The sequence below is a fragment of the Geotrypetes seraphini genome, chromosome 8 (assembly GCF_902459505.1).
Source record: "Geotrypetes seraphini chromosome 8, aGeoSer1.1, whole genome shotgun sequence".
Taxonomy (NCBI): Eukaryota; Metazoa; Chordata; class Amphibia; order Gymnophiona; family Dermophiidae; genus Geotrypetes; species Geotrypetes seraphini.
This window is the reverse complement of record NC_047091.1, coordinates 166,723,527-166,742,482: the sequence shown is the minus strand read 5'-3', so window position 1 is coordinate 166,742,482 and position 18,956 is coordinate 166,723,527. Positions and strand designations below refer to the sequence as shown.

At 42.8% G+C, this 18,956-nt stretch overlaps 1 long non-coding RNA gene across 3 annotated transcripts in view; it reads right to left on the bottom strand.

Annotated features, from left to right (window-relative positions):
* The window catches only part of LOC117364501, a 189,452-nt gene that overhangs the window by 29,166 nt on the left and 141,330 nt on the right, over positions 1-18,956 (bottom strand). For 2 of the 3 annotated variants that reach the window (XR_004540261.1, XR_004540263.1), the window contains exons 2-3: positions 5,417-5,745; positions 920-1,032 (exon numbers count right to left, since the gene is read on the bottom strand). This is a non-coding gene — a long non-coding RNA (uncharacterized LOC117364501). The remainder of the gene's footprint in view (positions 1-919; positions 1,033-5,416; positions 5,746-18,956) is intronic. The other variant, XR_004540262.1, reaches the window with a different exon arrangement.

The window sequence follows — 18,956 nt, the reverse complement described above, 5'->3', positions numbered from 1 at the left end:
CCACATTAAACCGCGCTAACTGCAAAGTTTAGTAATTGAGTACCCCCAGAAGAGCTGAATGTTTGTAAACAGTCTGGCGAATTCCTGGGGCGAGTGCATCATTTATTTGTAGCAAATATTGAGACATTTGCGATGCCAAAGTCCTTTTTCAGGGCCAGGGAATCTTTCTTTAGAAGAAGCTTTTATGCTAAACAGAAAAATGGAAAACACAAGTGGCCTATTTTGTTACAAATAATAGGATTTTGGTGGAAGCTCTGATATATTATACTGCATTATGTTAATTACATCAGTAAAAACAGCATGGCCTTTATTTCTCCCGTATGATGAATGCTCGAGCTTTCTAGAGCTGATTGTCCTATTTACATTTGGAATCCATTGATCTATTGTATTCATTCTATGTGGCTGCAAAGTCCTTACCTGGGCAATCCAGTAGTTTGTCTTGATAGCAAAAAAAAAAAAAAAAGAGGTATTCTTATGCATTGAATTTCTGACCACTGGTAATTGTGTTTACTGCCTCAATGACTGTGTATAGATGTACGGATGAATGGTGCCAGATTAAAAAAGATAATGCCGAAGACCTCAGAATTTACTGCATGTTTGGTCCTGCTGATTGTTTTCAAACTGCAGCGTTGGCTTTGCTTACATTGAGGTAGTTAGTCTGTTGTATATCATTTTAAAAGATTAGTATGTTTTCCAGATGGTTTTGGTATTAGATAAATAGAGTGCTCTGTGCAGTATAAATGTTGTGACTCAACCCTATTAGCTAATGACATTCTATTGCACATAAAAAACATATTTCTTTAATAGATATTTTTTGAGGAGATGGATGGGAAGGTTGCTGATTCTATTATTAAGGCAAGAACGTTTTGTTCGGTACCTTGAAAATAAGTCATTTAAAAGATCTTTTCTGATCACTGACCAGTTCAACATACATCCATTTTTCGGGCGTGTTATCTTCAAGTTTGGTGTTTTTTACGAAATCCTGACACACCACTCGCTCGTGGAGGGGCCCATCAGAGTGGTTTACAATTGCTAAAAATAAATTGAAAGGAAGTAATTATAAATGAAAATAAAAAAAGATTAGAGCAGCATAGGATACTGATCACTCAAACATAACACAATCTGTTCAGCTCTAGAACTTGTTGCTAGAGGATGTGGTAACGGCGGTTAGCGTAGCTGGGTTTAAAAAAGGTTTGGACAAGTTTCTGGAGGAAAGGTTATAATCTGCTTTTGAGATAAGACATGGGGGAAGCCACTGCTTGCCCTGGAATTGGTAACATAGAATGCTGCTACTATTTGCATCACTGTCAGATATTTGTAACCTGGATTGACCACTATTGGAAATAGGATACTGGGCTACATGGACTATTGGTCTGACCCAGTATGGCTTTTATGGAGGGTTTTTAATGCATTTTTTTAACACCAAAAGGCAGTGATAAGAACATAAGAATAGCCTTACTGGGTCAGATCAAAAGTTCATCAAGCCCAGTAGCCTGTCCTCACGGTGGCCAATCTAGGTCACTAGTACCTGGCCAAAACCCAAAGAGTAGCCACATTCCAGCATCTCAAAGAATAGCAAGATTCTGGAACCCCAATGAGAGCAACATTCCGGAGCTGAGATTGTGATGTCATAATGCTTCATTCCACAGTGCCTCAGAGCCAACCTCATCAGTGATGTTACAATGGTTTAATTGTCCTATACTTGGCTCACATAAGAACATAATAGCCATATGGTCCAATGGTCCATATGGACCAATGGTCCATCGAGCCCAGTAGCCCATTCTCACGGTGGCCAATCCAGGTCACTAGTACCTGGCCAAAACCCAAAGAGTAGCAACATTCCAGTATCTCAAAGAATAGCTAGATTCCGGAACCCCAATGAGAGCAACATTCCAGAGCTGAGATTGTGATGTCATAATGCCTCAGAGCCAACTTCATCAGTGATGTTACAATGGCTTGATTGTCCTATACTTGGCACAAGTAAGAGCATAACAGCCATACTAGGTCAGACCAATAGTCCATCATGCCCAGTAACCCATCCTCACGGTGGCCAATCCAGGTCACTAGTACCTGGCCAAAAACCAAAAAGTAGCAACATTTTATGCTACCGATCCAGGGCAAACGGTGGCTTCCCCCATGTCTTTCTCAATAACAGACTATGGACTTTTCCTCTAGGAAATTGTCCAAACCCTTTTTAAAACCAGCTACGCTATCGGCTCTTACCATAACCTCTGGCAATGCGTTCCAGAGCTCAACTATTCTCTGGTTTTAAAAGTATTTCCCTGTAATGTCATCGAGTGTCCCCTAGTCTTTGTAATTTTTGACGGAGTGAAAAATCAATCCACTTGTACCCCTTCCACTCCTGCTGCCGTACAGCGAAAGATTAGAGAAACTGGGCCTCTTCTCCCTTGAACAGAGGAGATTGAGAGGGGACATGATTGAAACATTCAAGGTACTGAAGGGGATAGACTTAGTAGATAAGGACAGGTTGTTCACCCTCTCCAAGGTAGGGAGAACAAGAGGACACTCTCTAAAGTTAAAAGGGGATAGATTCCATACAAACGTAAGGAAGTTCTTCTTCACCCAGAGAGTGGTAGAGAACTGGAACGCTCTTCCGGAGTCTGTCATAGGGGAAAACACCCTCCAGGGATTCAAGACAAAGTTAGACAAGCTCCTGCTGAATAAGGACGTACGCTGATAGGGCTAGTCTCAGTTAGGGCGCTGGTCTTTGACCAGAGGGCTGCCGCGTGAGCGGACTGCTGGGCACGATGGACCAATGGTCTGACCCAGCAGTGGCAATTCTTATGTTCTTATGTTCTCAGGATTTTGTAGACTTCAATCATATCTCCCCTCGGCCAGTGATGGACAGTTCAAGGGGCAAACTCATCTTGAAAGACAAATGTATTGTGTTCAGATTTAAATCTGGGGTAAGAGCCTTCAAGGTGAATGGACTAGGGCAGAGCATTCCATAGGGCAGGGGCAGCAGAGCCAGGGTTAGACCTGCTGGGGCCGAGGGCAGAAATTAAGGAGGGGATCCCCCCCCCAATTCCTCTTCTCCCTGCCCCCTCCCCTGATTTCCCCACCACCAAATACCTTCTCATCCGGCATCCCTCCCTTGAGATCTTTAAGTCTGTCCCCATATGTCTTATGATAAATACCGACCATTTTAGCAGCCTTCCTCTGAACTGACTCAGGTTTGTTGTCACAGAGGCAGAAACCTGAGCTACAGGGCTATTCGTTCCATTGGGGTGAAGAGTGGTTATATGAGACAAAGCTTGCTGAGCATTTGCCTGATCAGACTCTGATGGGTCAGGTGACTCATTTGGGGGCATGGAGGTCTGTGTCATCCTCAGGCCCTAGCTGTCAGGGCAGGGCTTTGGGAATGAAAACAACACCTGTTAATTATCTTTTCTCTGTTGTAGCTTGGGGAAAGATTTTGTTTTGTGATAAGTTAACATTTTCATTGTTTACAATAAACAAAATGGGGTCTCGTTTTATACCAACAATGTGTCTGCTTGTTTCTCTTGTATTCTTTAAGATGTTAATGTATGAAAAGTTTTAGTGATTGAGGTAAAGATCCTACTAGGGTTGGGTGTGGGGAGAATAGACGCTGGGAGGGCCATGGCATGTCCATGAGTTAGTAAATATAAAGGGTCGGGAACTTTCTGTGGGTACTTTTTTCTGTCTCTAGTGGACTCATAATCTAAATTCTATGCCTTGGGCAATGGAGAGTTAAATGATTTGCCTAAGGTCACAAGAAGCAACCGTGAGAAATGAACTCTGTTCCCCAGGGACTCAGCCCACTGCATTAACCATTAAGCTATTCCTCCAGGACTGCACGTTCTATGTTTCTATAGAGGGCCTGGGATAGGCACGTGGGATCTCTCAGAGAGAGAAAGAGATAATGGTTACTGCGGATGGGCAGACTGGGTGGGCCATTTGGCCTTTATCTTCCATCATGTTACTATGTTTCTATACACTCTATTATCACAGCTCTAAATATGTATATATATAAATAAATAATTATTTTCATAAACTATCTCAACAAAGGCCGGACTATGTTGCCCTCTGGGTTAGAAGTGACCCCTCCTGAGGAAGAGTGCGAAACTCGAGTCGGGGGGCCCAGTTTCTCAAATATGGCTTTCAACTGTTTCTATCTATGAGTACTTTTGAGCGCTAGCACTTATACCAATTCATTCTATGGCTGCCGTTATATCCAACAAGAAGCCTCCTGATCAACACTTCAGATACGTTACCTTCATTTAGGGTTATCCTTAGTTGAACAGTATTATGGTAACAGCAGGTGGCAATGGGACAGTAAAGGCAATGATGGTCCCAACGGCAACCATAGTTTAGTGAGATCACCAAACAGTTTTGGTTAATGGGTCTGAGCACTTTACACAATTATTTCTTTATTTATATATTTAGAGCTGTGATAATAGAGTGTATCAATTTATATCATGACCTTGTACACGATGCAGGCAGGCTTTATTATGACAAGTAAATTTAGGTTAAAAACCTTTTACCAGGTGAGGGACCCAACACGGTCCGTGTTTCGGACTAACCTTCGTCAGGGGTCCAATTTTGGTAAAGCAGAAAATTATCAAAAGAAAAAAGCCTTGGGTGATTAGCCGATAGGTGACATGCTGAAAAAACCGCCACTCGGGCGGTTTTTTCAGCATGTCACCTATCGGCTAATCACCCAAGGCTTTTTTCTTTTGATAATTTTCTGCTTTACCAAAATTGGACCCCTGACGAAGGTTAGTCCGAAACACGGACCGTGTTGGGTCCCTCACCTGGTAAAAGGTTTTTAACCTAAATTTACTTGTCATAATAAAGCCTGCCTGCATCGTGTACAAGGTCTGCAGTTTTTTGCTTTGTTTGTTCTGGATTGTTTTTCACTGCAGATAGTTGAACCTTGTTTTCCTCCTTGGATTTGGTTTTTTTCAATTTATATCATCACAGAATATTTAATATTAACTCCCTAGAAAAATCAGTTTACTATGTTTCTATAACCATAAAGCTCTATGACATCACAATGCCTTAGCCTATAGGAAGAGGAGATGCAAATGTTAAGAGCCTTAGCCAATAGGGAGAGGAAGAGATAGTAGATGCTGCAGATGGGCCATTTGGCCTTTATCTACCATCATACAGCTTTAAAAACTTTAAAGAAAATCCAAGATGGCCGCCAAGGGTGCAGATTTTGACAGAAAAACGGCCATTAAAAATGCAGGAAAATGCTAAAAACGGTGATTTTAGGATTTTACAGGGGAGGGGGTGACCAGGGCATGCAGGGAAACCCCCAAAACCCCCAAATCGGCAAACTCTGTGACTCAAAGACACCACAGAGGCATGTGCTGCAATGCATTTCAATGGCAGCCAGCAATACACAGTGCAAGCATAAGGAGATCATTACCTCAGCAGCTGATTAAACTGGATTTTTCAGATCTTCTGGCTGCCTCATCTTCCCTATCACCTCAGATCACGACCACCAGGACACCTGGTTCCAATCCTGGTGTACCTCCTCGGAACCGCAGCAGCTTGCGCTCTACCCCTTTGCTGACGAACCAGGGGAGAGATGGCTCCCAAACCTGGAGACCCGATCCAATCTGCAGGCTGTCGAGAAGGCTTACTGCAGTTTTAGGCTTACAGAGCACCCTCCAGAAGAAGACAAACTATAAAATATCTGCGATCTCCCACCGAAGGATCACTCGCACAGAGTTCATCTGCAGCACGTGGGCAAACCTGCAAAATAAATATAAAAGACTAGGAATTGAAAACAAATCACAAGCAGAATTAATTTCAACCATGCAGTAAAGCTGCAGGAACAAACTGAGCAGGTCAGGAAGCTCCTGGGCAGGTAGCCCAAATGGGAGGGATCATCTTTTAGTTGCCCTGTAGCTGAAGCTATCAGAGATGCAAGATTCCGCCAGTTCAGCCTCCAGAGAGATTGTACAAGAAAGAGTCTTAGCCTATAGGAAGAGGAAATGCAAATGTTAAAAGCCTTAGCCAATAGAGAGAGGAGGAGATAGTGGATGCTGCGGACGGGCAGACTGGTTGTTTCTATAGAGTGCCTGGGATAGGCACATGGGATCTCTCAGAGAGAGAGAGAGAGAATGGTTACTGCGGAGGGGCAGACTAGATGGGCCATTTGGCCTTTATCTGCCATCATGTTTCTATATTTTGCTGGCATGTCCAGAGGGAGTTCTGATTTAAAAAGCTGAACAAGGGGAAAAGAGTATCCTTCTCTCTCCATCTTATACATGGGCAATAGCATACCAAAGGTAGGGGGGAGGATAGTGAGCCCTGGGTTCAGCCCATAAGAGGGTGCTCTGAGTGAGGGATGGTGTCATTGTCCAACTCTGGGAATTTCTTCTGGAAATGTTCACAATTTTCTGCTTTGCTGGCGGCAGGTCTTCTTCTCTGCTGGAAGTAGGTTAGGACTGGCAGTGAGGAAGGCCCAAAGCCAGCAAGAGCAGCAAGTTGTGAAGGCTGTGCTGCTGACTGGGGGTGGGGTGTGACAAAGAGAGAGGGAGGGAGTGGAGGAAAGCGGGAGAGAAATGCTGACCTGATTGGGGTAAGGGAAGGAGGTAGGGAGAAGGAAGACCATGGAAGGGAGAGGAGAGGAAAGAGAGATGCCAGATCATGGGAAGGGAGGGAAAGAAAGGAAGGAATGGAGTTGCCAAACCACAGAGGGGAGGGATACATGCCACGGCATAGGGGGAGGGAAGTGAAGGAGACAGAAATGCCAGACCAGGAGGGAAGGTAAGGAAGGAGAGGATATGTCAGAGCATGGAGGTGGAGGGAGAGATGGAAGGAGCGGAGATAGATGCTAGGTCAAGGAGGGAGGTAAAGGAAGGAGGCATAGATGACAGACCAGGGGAAAAGGAGGGAGGGTGGGAAAGAAAAGAGAGGAGATGCTAGAGCATGGAGGGGAGAGATGAAAGGGAATAAGACAGATTCCAGACAGTTGGGTGGGATGGGAAGAAAAGAATGAAAGGAGAAGAGAGAGATGCCAGAGCATAGGGGAGAGAGTATAGACAGAGAGAAAAATGAAGAGGGGGTGAAGCTGTAATGAATCATGTACAAAGGAGAGAAGGGACACAGGGTAGATAGTTTATGAAAAGGAGATAAAGGAAAGATGCCATATGGAAGGAGGGGAGGGCAGACACTGGATGGAAAGAGAGAGGGTAGACAGTGGGTGGAAGGTGCAGAGAAAGAGGGTGGACAGTGGATGGAAGGGGCAGAGAGAGAAAGAGAGGGGGGGGGGCAGATGCTGCATGGAAGGGGAAAGAGGACAGACACTGGATGGAAAGAAAAGAGTGAAGAGAAGATGATTAAAGCAGAAACAACAAAAGGTAGAAAAAAATGGATTTTTGCTTTAGAATAAAATAGTATTGTAGCTGTTTTGATAAATGTTTATAAATAGAAAATGGAAATAAGGTAATCTTTTTATTGGACTAATTTTAATACATTTTTTACTAACTTTCGGAAACTAAAACCCCCTTCCTTAGGTCAGGACAAGATACTGTAACAACAGTATACTGTATATTAGGATTGCCATATGACTCCAGAAAAAAGAGGACAGATTGAGACATCCAGGTTGCTTCTATTGAAAGCAGTAGAAGTAAGAACAGATTGAGACATCTAAGTCTCAATCTGTCCTTCTTTTTCTGGACACCAAAAAGGGAGCCCAAGGAGGCCTCAACGACGAGACAATCAAGGCACAACAAAGGACTCATGAGGATGAGATGTCAATAATTGACATCTCATTCTCATGACTCCTTTGTGGTGCCTTCTTTTTCTGGAGCCATATGGTAACCCTAACTGTACTGGCCTGGAGAAAGAGGTTTTGGCCTCTGAAAGCTAATTCAAGTTTCAAGTTTATTCAGTTTTTGATGAATCGCCTATTACAGATTCTAGGCGATGTACATATTACAATTTAAATAGAAGAAACTTACAAAATAATTCAAATTACAAAATTAAAAGAACACACACATGAGATTAAGGAATGGGGATAAAAGTTACAATATTTGGGTATAGTTAAAAAAAGGAAAGAACAATGGGAAGGGTATTATAAAACCAGAGCACCATATAAGAGAAAAAATTTCAAAATATTTAAGAAAAGTCGTAGGCATCTTTAAATAAATAAGTCTTTAAAAGTGTTTTAAATTTTACAATATCTAGTTCAGATCGAATATACTGTGGTAAAGCATTCCACCATTGAGGGCCCATAACTGTAAAAATATCCAGTCTTCTAGTCCCAATAATCTTTAATGAGGGTACGGAAAGTAGATTTTGTTCCGATGATCGCAGTGAGCGTTTTGGCTTATAAGGAATTAATAGTTTGGATATGAATTGAGGTTCATTAGATGCTAATGTTTTAAAAATAAGAAACATTATTTTAAACATGATCCTATGACCAATGGGTAACCAATGCGCGTCTTTCAAGAGAGGGGAAACATGGTCAAACTTTTTTGCATTATAAATTAATTTTACGGCTGTATTCTGGATGATTTGTAGTCTCCTTTTCTCCTTATTAGTAATGTTTAGAAATAAAGCGTTACAATAGTCGATTTTTGATATTATGAAAGAATGGATTAATTTTTTCAAAGATGATGTGGTAAGGAATTTAGAGATTGACCTAATTTGGCGAAGTTTATAGAAACAGTTTTTAACTATGAGGGAAATATGGTCATGGTATGATAGATTCGCGTCAAGCAGTATACCAAGGATTTTAACAGAGGGGACCAAATTAATTTGAATGTTGTTAAGATAAAAAGGTTTAATGAGTGTTATTTCTTTCTTCCAAGTAAACAGAATAGATTTTGTTTTGTTTATATTTAATGCAAGTTTATTTGTATCTAACCAGTTTTGAATTTGTTCCAATTTTTGATTTATAGCTGAAATTTCTGAATAGTTTTCGGGATCCAAGGGGTGTATAAGTTGTATAATTGAAAGGATTAGTCCAATAAAATGGTATTTTCTTATTTTACATTTTTTGTTTTATTTCTATTTGTTAGTTTGTAAAGTGGTGAATGTTATTTGTCAGGTTTTTTTTCCCAAATTTACAACTGCTATATTTATATTTTGCACAGTATAAAGGGACACATGTCACTGTTTCTGTGGTGTTGCATTGTATGCTGAGTCTGGCTTCTTGGTGGTTCAGTTTAACTTTTGTCTACATATTTCTATTTTTAGTTTGTGATTATTTAATCCATACTGGGCAGAGGGTGTATCTATGTTCTTTATGAATGAAAAGGACATGGTTTTCTGTTAGGATTGACTGTGCAGGATTAATCTGGCTTGTTTAGTTTTACAATGGGTGTATCAATGTTTTAGTGCTCACTGCAGTGCTTAAGATGCTGTCTTTTCCTAAGTGCATCCTTGTTGTGCGATTCATAGATTATTACTAAAAGTGTTGTTTTTTTGTTTTTTTTATAGAGGAGGGGGTGTTAAAAAATGATCAGCCTCGAGTGTCAAATATACTAGGTACACCACTATGCATGGGAGAGGTTTTTAAAAATTGCTGCTCTCAACATCAATACATTCCACAAACTTCCCAATCCTTCCTACACCCATATAGCAGCAAACCGCACCTCTCCCCCCCCTTTGACATGTCTACAACCGCCCATGAAGACAAGCTCTGCATCTTTCAATCCATCCTGTAACAGCAGTGCATCTCCTCCAACTATCCACTCCCCAACATGAAGCCCCCATGCAGCATCAACCCATCCTTGACATGAAGCTCTTCCCCCCACACACCCACCCACATGGCAACAATGACCCTTGGCAACAATACCCCCTCCAACAACAAGCACCTCCCACCCCTAGATCTTACCAGATGCCTCTTGTGCTCTAGTGGGAGCAGGAGCAATCCCCAGTCACTCCTGCTCATTGTGGCTCTGGATTCAAAATGGTGTTCTTGGCCCCCTAGAGGTAATTTTGTGGTACTACCACCAAGGATCAAACTGCCAAATAAGGGCATTTTGTACAGCCTGTGTAAGAAAAACAAAACAAAACACCAAAGAAACCAGGGGGTGTAGGATCTTTGAGAAAAGGAGGATTTGGGTATTTTGTACTTATTTGGTAATTTGAGTCCTAAAAGTAGTACCACAGATTACTGCTAGGATGTATAAAACAGGCAATTCATATACAAATCCATTCCAGCTCCGTACAATCTACCCCTGGGAACACCTTTGTACAGATGACCTAAAGGTAAATGCAGTTTTGTAGTTCATATGCTTTGTATACTTACATACTTGCAAGAAATTTTATAAAAGTTGTTTCCTGCATGTACGACAGATTTTACATGAGTTCTTTGAAAAATTACCCATATCGTGAAGATATTAGATAGAACATACATACAAATGCACTGGAATAATGCACCTTTCTTCATGTAAAAGTGTTTTTGTCCACTTCTGGCTTAGAGTAGGGAAATGTATACAGTATTATGATTATGCTTTTCACAAGTAACTCATATTTCCAGAGTTACCGGAAAATATGTTCTTTTGGTCCTAGCCAGTTTACTGTCAGTTCTGCTTTCACTGTGAGAGAAAGACCCAACTCCACTGCAACCAGAATCCTGAGAGGCACACTTCTCCTTGCCATTAGAGGTGCTAAGTGGAATGGGTATCTTTGTGAAAAGAGTGAGCCAGTTGCCTTGGTTACCTGGGATCTCTGCCCTTATTTGTTTGAAGGAAACATCCTTGGTCAACGAGAAAAGAGACTCTGTTCTTCAGAGGATGCAGAATGAGAACTGGAAAACTCTTGGGGTTAAGCACCGCCCACCTCAGCAGTAGATGTTCTAAATCTGCTGTGTCATATTGTTCTAAATCTGCTGTGTCATATTGTCAGAAGACATCGGATTTCTGGTCAGGTCAATGGTATAACTATATTGGACTGCAATTTTGTTTCCTTAGAATAAATATTACAAATCAGATGGTCTGCATAAAACACAAGCTCTAACTTTTCCCCTTGGCAGCTGAAGATAAACCAAAGCGTGTTTAAGCCAGAAGCCCTTTGTTTATATTCATAATGCATTACTGCAGCACGAGAAATCTCCTCTTTATACCTTTGGTATCTCGTTCATCAACATACACATAGGTTGACAGCTGTGAAAACTACTGAGACCGTTCCGATGAGGTTCCCCTGCTTGTTTATGGGGGAAAAAAGAATAAAAAGCACAATGTATACGTTGAAAATGTATATAAAAATTTAATGGACTTTTCTTGTGTGAACGTTGGCCCTCCGTTCTTCCACCAGGAGACTCCCCCTGGAGATATAAGTCTGATTTATTTTTCATCCTCTCCGTCTGTTAGGCAATCTGCCTCTGTTTGTTTTCCTCCCTGAATCAAATAGAATGCCACACAAATCTCCAGAAGTGAAAGGTGAGTTTAACCCCTGATTTGCTGGGAGTGCCGGGGCTATAGATCCCAGGCCTTCTTTGCCCTTGCTTCTAGTACTATTTATTATTTCTATAGCGCTAAAAGGTGTACTCAGCACTGTACATTTTAACATGCAATAGGCAGTCCCTGCTCAGAAGAGCTTACAATCTAATTTAGACAGGACATTTCAGGGTTGGGGAGGTTACAGTAGTTATAGGTATCTGACAGCAGTGAGGGGAAGTTAAGAGTTGAAAGCAGTTTCTAGAACGTGGGCCTTTAGCGTGGATTTGAACAGGCATACGGCGTCGCAAGAAAGAAGGGACAGAGCCTGGAGTTGAAAGTGGAAGAGGAGGGTACAGATAAGAGGGGCTTGCCCGATGAGCGGAGATCACGGGGGAGAGCATGGGGAAGATGAGTGAGGAGCGATATCGGGGGGCTTCAGAGCGAACGCACTTGTAGGTTAGCAAGAGGAATTTAAACTGTATTCAGAAATGGGGAGGGAGCCAATGAAGCGACTTGAGGAGAGGAGTAATGTGAGAATAGCGGCAGCTCTCACGGAATGAGTCGCGCAGCAGCATTTTGAACAGATTGAAGAGGTGAGAGATGGTGCGCGGGAGGCCTGAGAGAAGTACGTTGCAGTAGTCTAAGCAGACACGTGAACTTTCGTTCCAAGAAACTGAGACAGTTGCAATTTAAAAAAAAAATTTAAAGGTGGCGCATGCAAATCTGTTTGGGCATGTGTTCTGTAGGACCAAATTTTATAGTACAGCAGACCGTCAGTATTTGCGGGGCAGAGTCAGCCCGTGAATAGGTAAAATCGCGAATAATTTTTTGGGCCAGCTCTGACCCACCCCACCTCCCTCCTGCATCTCCGACCTTACCTGGTGGTCTAGCGGCAATGCGGGGGGAGTGATCTTCCTACGCTCCTGCCCCGTGCAGAGCCATCATCAAAATGGTTGCCGTGAGTTCCCGTTGTAGTCTCAAGACTACAGCGGGAACTCACGGCAGCCATTTTGATGATGGCTCTGCACGGGGCAGGAGCGTAGGACGATTGCCTCTGCCCTGTGTCGCCACTAGACCACCAAGTAAGGGCTGGGGAATGTCTGGGGCAGTGTTTCTGAATTAAAAATCAAGGAGCAAAAAAATTGCAAATAACCGATTGGGGAAACCGCGAATCGGGATGGGGAGCTGTACAATGAAATTAATAGTTTGCTTAGCAGTAAGGAGAGCCAAGATGCCATTGATAGAGGTGAGACACACTCTTTGAGCTCTCTGTCTGGACAGGATAGTGAGGAACTGGAAGAGTAAAGAGAATAGTTTTCCACTGAATCCTGCCCCCACACCCTGAATTGGCTTCATAGAAAAATTTGTTGTGCCAGGCGGACAAACCTCGATGGCATCAGCATTTATCTAGCTGGACTTGAAAGTCTCCCCTCTCCCCCTCACCTATGCTGGAAATGAGCATTTTGCGGGTGTTACCTGCCGCACCCAAAGGATTGGGAGTCCCGAGTTATGTTCCCAGATGGAGTTACCACACAGGTAGGTCAGTATCTTGGGGTAGACTTACTTCAAATTGGTCAGGTCTCCCCTGAGTTGGAAAGTAAGTAGGAGCTAGAAGTCATGGCAACCTTTACGAACTCTAGTGATAATTCAATGGAAAAACCCTCCGTTGTTGAATAGCAGATATACATAATCGGTTTTCTTTACACAACTTAAGTGTTTCTATCTGATGAGAGGAAAAAGATCTCAGATGCCTGCGCTGATCTATGTCAATAGTTTAATCAGCTGTCAGTAGGACAAGGTATCTTTCCTAGATCAAAAAAAACCTCTTGTGTGAATAAATAATTGTGATGTCATTAACTTATATGACAATCAAATGTGATAATATTAAATATCCGCACTTATCTTTAATACATGGCCCGATGGGACCCGTTTCGCCAATATTCTTGGCTTCTTCAGGGGCCTTTTCAATGTGTGAACAGTGCCAGTTTGAATTGTAGCAACCATTCAGTTGATGACATCACAAGGCATCTGTGCATGCGTGGATTTCCTTCTGCCTGATGAGAGTAGGCAGCAGAGGGGTGGGGAGGGGCTAGGGCGGGACTGGGGGCGGGGATGGGTGGAACTGGGCAAGCCTAGGGGGTTCGGATTTTACTATAGTAAAATCTGGCAACCCTAACTGGGGTAGACCCAGGACTGGATCAACCCTGTTTTGTGAATATGGCTCCAGTTGGCTTTTAAGATCCTACACGGCATCCTCCCTCCCCTAATTCCACTATCTCGGAACTCCTTTAGTCCTGATTCCACCAGATCTACCCAAAAACTTAAACTATCCTTCTCCTCGCTAAAAGGTATCCTCTATGCGTGCAAATTAGGGAAATCTCTCTTCTTCAGAATCACCGAGCTTTGGAATAACCTTACTGCCCCACTACGGAATCTGGGCTCCTTCCAACTATTCTGAAAGCGTCTGAAAACTAGGCTATTCACAAAAATGTAATGCTCTCTTCCCCCTATACTCAATCTCCAACCCATTATGTTGTTCCTTCCTTACATTAAGCTCTTGTAAACCGCGCCGAGCTCCATAATTATGGAGAGGATGAGGAATATAAACTTAAGGTTTAGTTTAGTTTAGTTTAACCTTATGAAATGGAGACCAGGGATGGGCTCCGTCTCTGGCAGTGTTCAAGGCCCAGTTAAAAGTCCAAAATGTAAAACAGGACAAGGTATCTTTCCTAGATCAAAAAAACCTCTCGTGTGAATAAATAATTGTGATGTCATTAACTTATATGATAATCAAATGTGATAATATTAAATATCCGCACTTATCTTTAATACATGGCCCGATGGGACCCGTTTCGCCAATATTCTTGGCAAACTCAAAGATGTAAAACTAGGAGTGGAAATTTCCTAAAAAGATGGTGGATTCAATTTGATTCTAAAATATACTTTTTATTTGTCCCAAAAAAAGGCTCAGAAAAACTCAATGACTCGACATGTACATGTTTCGGCCAAACTGGCCTGTCTCAGGTGTCTTGAGTCTTCAAACACAAATATATTAATTCATGTGCTTGATGCATGGACGCTGATGTACAGCTACTAGTAATCAAATGCAAGCTTGCAGCTAAAACTGCGAAAGACGCTGGAGCCGAGACGATCCCGCAAACATAACTTCCACACCTTATCCTGAATTTCTTCCTCACACTAGGTATCCACATTCCCTGTCTGCTAAAATTCCCTCTTCATAATTGTATGCTGATATTCGCTGGTGTCCGACTATTTTCAATTGTAAGATGTAAAATAGTTAATTTCTTATAATTCAACCTATGTATAATTTTCCTTTCAACCACCTTGCATTCATCTACTGTAATTCGCTGATTGTACAGCTCTTCTTCTTTGTGAACCGCCTAGAAGTCGCAAGATTGTGGAGGTATAGAAAAATAAAGTTGTTTTTTTTAATATTCTTTATTCATTTTCAAAATTACATTAAGTGTTAAATATATTCATTCACATTAACAATAAATACATCACTTACAAACAATCATTGGTACATTACATAGATTCTTATCCCTTCCCCTTTCCCATCCCTCCTACCCATATATTCCATTATCATATAAAACATATAACAATAATATTTCTCCCTCCCTATACCTAGAAAAATAAAGTTATTATTATTATTATTTTAGAATCAAATTGAGTCCACCATCTTTTTAGGACATTTCCATTCCTAGTTTTACACCAGTTAAAAGCTCACCTCCTTCGAAAGTGCATCCAACTCCTAACTCCTTGGGTTCTGCATCCCCAACCCCAATCCCACACTAAAGACCTCGGGCCGCGTGGGAGCCCTGCTCCGCCCCCCGAAACCACAGCGACACTACTGCCTCTTCAAAAGCAGCTCCTCTGCCACCGGGAGCTGCTTCATAGAAACATAGAAACATAGAAATAGACGGCAGATAAGGGCCACGGCCCATCAAGTCTGCCCACTCCAATGACCCTCCCTATCTATCTTTGCGGATAGATCCCACATGTTTGTCCCATTTGGCCTTAAAATCTGGCACGCTTTTGGCCTCAATAACCTGAAGTGGAAGACTATTCCAGCGATTAACCACCCTTTCGGTGAAGAAGAACTTCCTAGTGTCACCGTGCAGTTTCCCGCCCCTGATTTTCCACTGATGCCCCCTTGTTGCCGCGGGACCCTTGAAAAAGAAGATATCCTCTTCCACCTCGATGCGACCTGTGAGGTACTTGAATGTCTCGATCATATCTCCCCTCTCTCTACGTTCCTCTAGTGAGTAGAGCTGCAACTTCCCTAACCGCTCCTCGTATGGGAGCTCCTTGAGTCCCGAGACCATCCTGGTGGCCATTCTCTGGACCGATTCCAGTCTCAGCACATCCTTGCGGTAATGCGGCTTCCAAAATTGCACACAGTACTCCAGGTGTGGTCTCACCATGGATCTATACAGTGGCATAATGACTTCAGGTTTACGGCTGACGAAACTCCTGCGTATGCAACCTATGATTTGCCTTGCTTTGGATGAAGCTTGCTCAACTTGATTTGCAGACTTCATGTCTTCCCTGACAATCACCCCTAAGTCTCTTTCTGCTTCGGGCCGCGTGGGAGCCCTGCTCCGCCCCTCGAAAAACACAGCGACACCACTACCTGCTCAAAAGCAGCTCCTCTGCCACCGGGAGCTGCTTCAGCCACACTAAAGACCTCGGGCCGCGTGGGAGCCCTGCTCCGCCCCCCGAAACCACAGCGACACCACTATCTGCTCAAAAGCAGCTCCTCTGCCACCGGGAGCTACTGAAACTACACAAGCGACCTCGGGCCGCGTGGGAGCCCTGCTCCGCCCCCCGAAACCACAGCGTCGCTGGTCAAATCCACTCACTAGCCACCACTCTGATCCATTCTACGCACTCATCCCCAGACACCAAACATGAAACTAGCCCTGAAAACACACACTCAAGCTCCCCTACTGATAATTCTCCTCATTACCAGATGGAAAGTAAAAGCAAACAACACACCCACCACACCCACACATTCCACTGCAACCAATACCCAGCATCTCAACAGAAGACCCCTCACAACAAGAAATTCAATCCACCATACCAGCTCTCAACATCCTATCACCCTAACCTGGAGAAGAAGACCTACGCATCCCAAAACCAAACCTCAACCTCTCTCCAAAGCACTCATATACCCTAAAACGACTCACTATCATCAAACAGACATCGCCTCGCTGAACTGTGCCTACGTAAACATCAGAGCCTTAGGACCCAAAACAGAACACATAAAAAACTGGATAAAAACAGAAAACCTAGACTGCCTCTTCCTCACAGAAACCTGGTTAACCTCTGAAACAGACCCCAGAATAACAGAGGTATGCCCTCTGGGGTACAAAATAACAGTGACCTGCAGGGAGAAAAAAAGAGAAGGAGGACTAGCAATAATAATAAAGGACTCCCTAACCCTAAACATACTAGAAAAAACTTCCACCCCGCAAATGGACTTCCTCGCCTGTCACCTTACAAGCACCACACTAAAAAACTCACTAAACTGCATGCTCTGTTATATAACACCAGGTAACTGGACAACAGTGAGACTGGAATTCGAAAACTTCATCTACCAAAACTCTCTAACAGCAGAATATAACCTCATCCTTGGAGACTTAAATCTTCACCTAGAAGACCCAGCCTCCACACCAGCAAAAAACTGTCTATCTTTTCTCAATGCCCTATCCTTCCAAATCCTAAACCCACAAACCACACATGAAAAAGGCCATCAACTGGACATTGCAGCATTCATGACCCACCAAACATCCACCCCAGCCATCCTAACTCCCAACGGAACCTGGTCCCCCTCCCTCTGGTCAGACCACTACACATACAACTTCAAACTCAACTGGACCAAGACCAAGACTACACCTCAATCCAATAAAATAACATACACCTCACGCAAACATATCGAGCCAACCACTTTCTGGTCAAAAGTAGATGAAACAATCCAAGACTGCGAACCAACAGACTTCATCTCTCATTGGAAAAATCTATCAACCAACATCCTTGATGAACTAGCCCCACTACAAACCAAAACCAGAACCAGCAGGAGATCAGACCAATGGTTCGACAATGAACTGCTCCAACTCAAAAGACAGTGTAGAAGACTAGAAAGAAAATGGAGAAAAACAAACCAAGATCAAACTAAAATCGCTTGGAAACAAATCAACAAACAATACAAACTTCTACTAAAGGACAAGAGAAAAACTCATTACACAAATCTTATAGGCACAGAAACCCAAGACTCCAAAAAATTATTTCAAATCTTAAAAGAAATCACAGATACCAAACCCTACACAACCACTAATAATACCCCTCCCCCCTCAGCTACCCTCCTGGCAGAACACTTCAAGAACAAAATCACAAACGCCAGAGCCTCCCTCAATGCTACCCCATCCCTCCTAAACATAATCACAACTCACCCCACAGACAAAGATTCAACTGCAGCAGACAGAACTTGGTCACATTTCCCCAATATACAATGGTCCGAACTCAACTATCTCTACAAAAAATACAGCCACGCCTCTTGTGACCTCAACCACTGCCCCTCATATCTCCTTACTACCTCCAGTGTAAAGTTCCATAGTCTACTTCTACAATGGATTCAATCCACGCTCAAAGACGGCATTTTCCCCTCGGTCCTCAGCGAAATCATCATCACCCCAATCCAAAAAGACCCAAAAGGTCCACCAGATCAACCATCCAACTTCAGACCTATTGCCTCATTACCACTATATGTCAAACTCACAGAAGGCCTAGTAGCCAAACTCCTCACCAACTACCTGGATGACCATAACCTACCCCACCCTAAGCAATCCGGCTTCAGAACAAACTACAGCACAGAGACACTACTTTCAAATACAATCAGACAACAACTAAGCACAGGAAAAAAAATACTTCTCATACAACTAGACCTAACTGCAGCATTCAATCTAGTGGACCACAATATTCTTCTGCAAATATTAGATACAATAGGTATCTCAGACAAAGTATACTCTTGGTTTGAAGGTTTCCTAAAATCCAGAACCTACAGTGTAAAATCTAATAAAGAAAAATCAAAACCATGGTCAAACCCCTGCGGAGTACCACAGGGATCCCCACTATCCCCTACCCTCTTCAACCTATACACTGCCTCTCTCGGAACACATCTGGACAATATGGGCATAACCACCTACAGTTACGCGGATGACATTACCATTCTATTACCATATGACCAATCAACGTCCTCCCTGACCAAAACACTACAACTAACACTAGACTCCATTACGACCTGGATGAAAGATCACAAACTTAAACTCAATCCAGATAAAACCAAATTCATTCTCTTCGAAAATGACAAAATCCAAACCATAGCCAACCTAGAACTCAACTCAATCAACTACCCCATCCACACCACCATAAAACTACTAGGAATAACCATAGACAGATGCTGTACCATGCAACCGCAAATAAACAACACAATACAGAAATCCTTCGCTATCATGAGAAACCTCAGACAAATTCGGAAATTCTTTG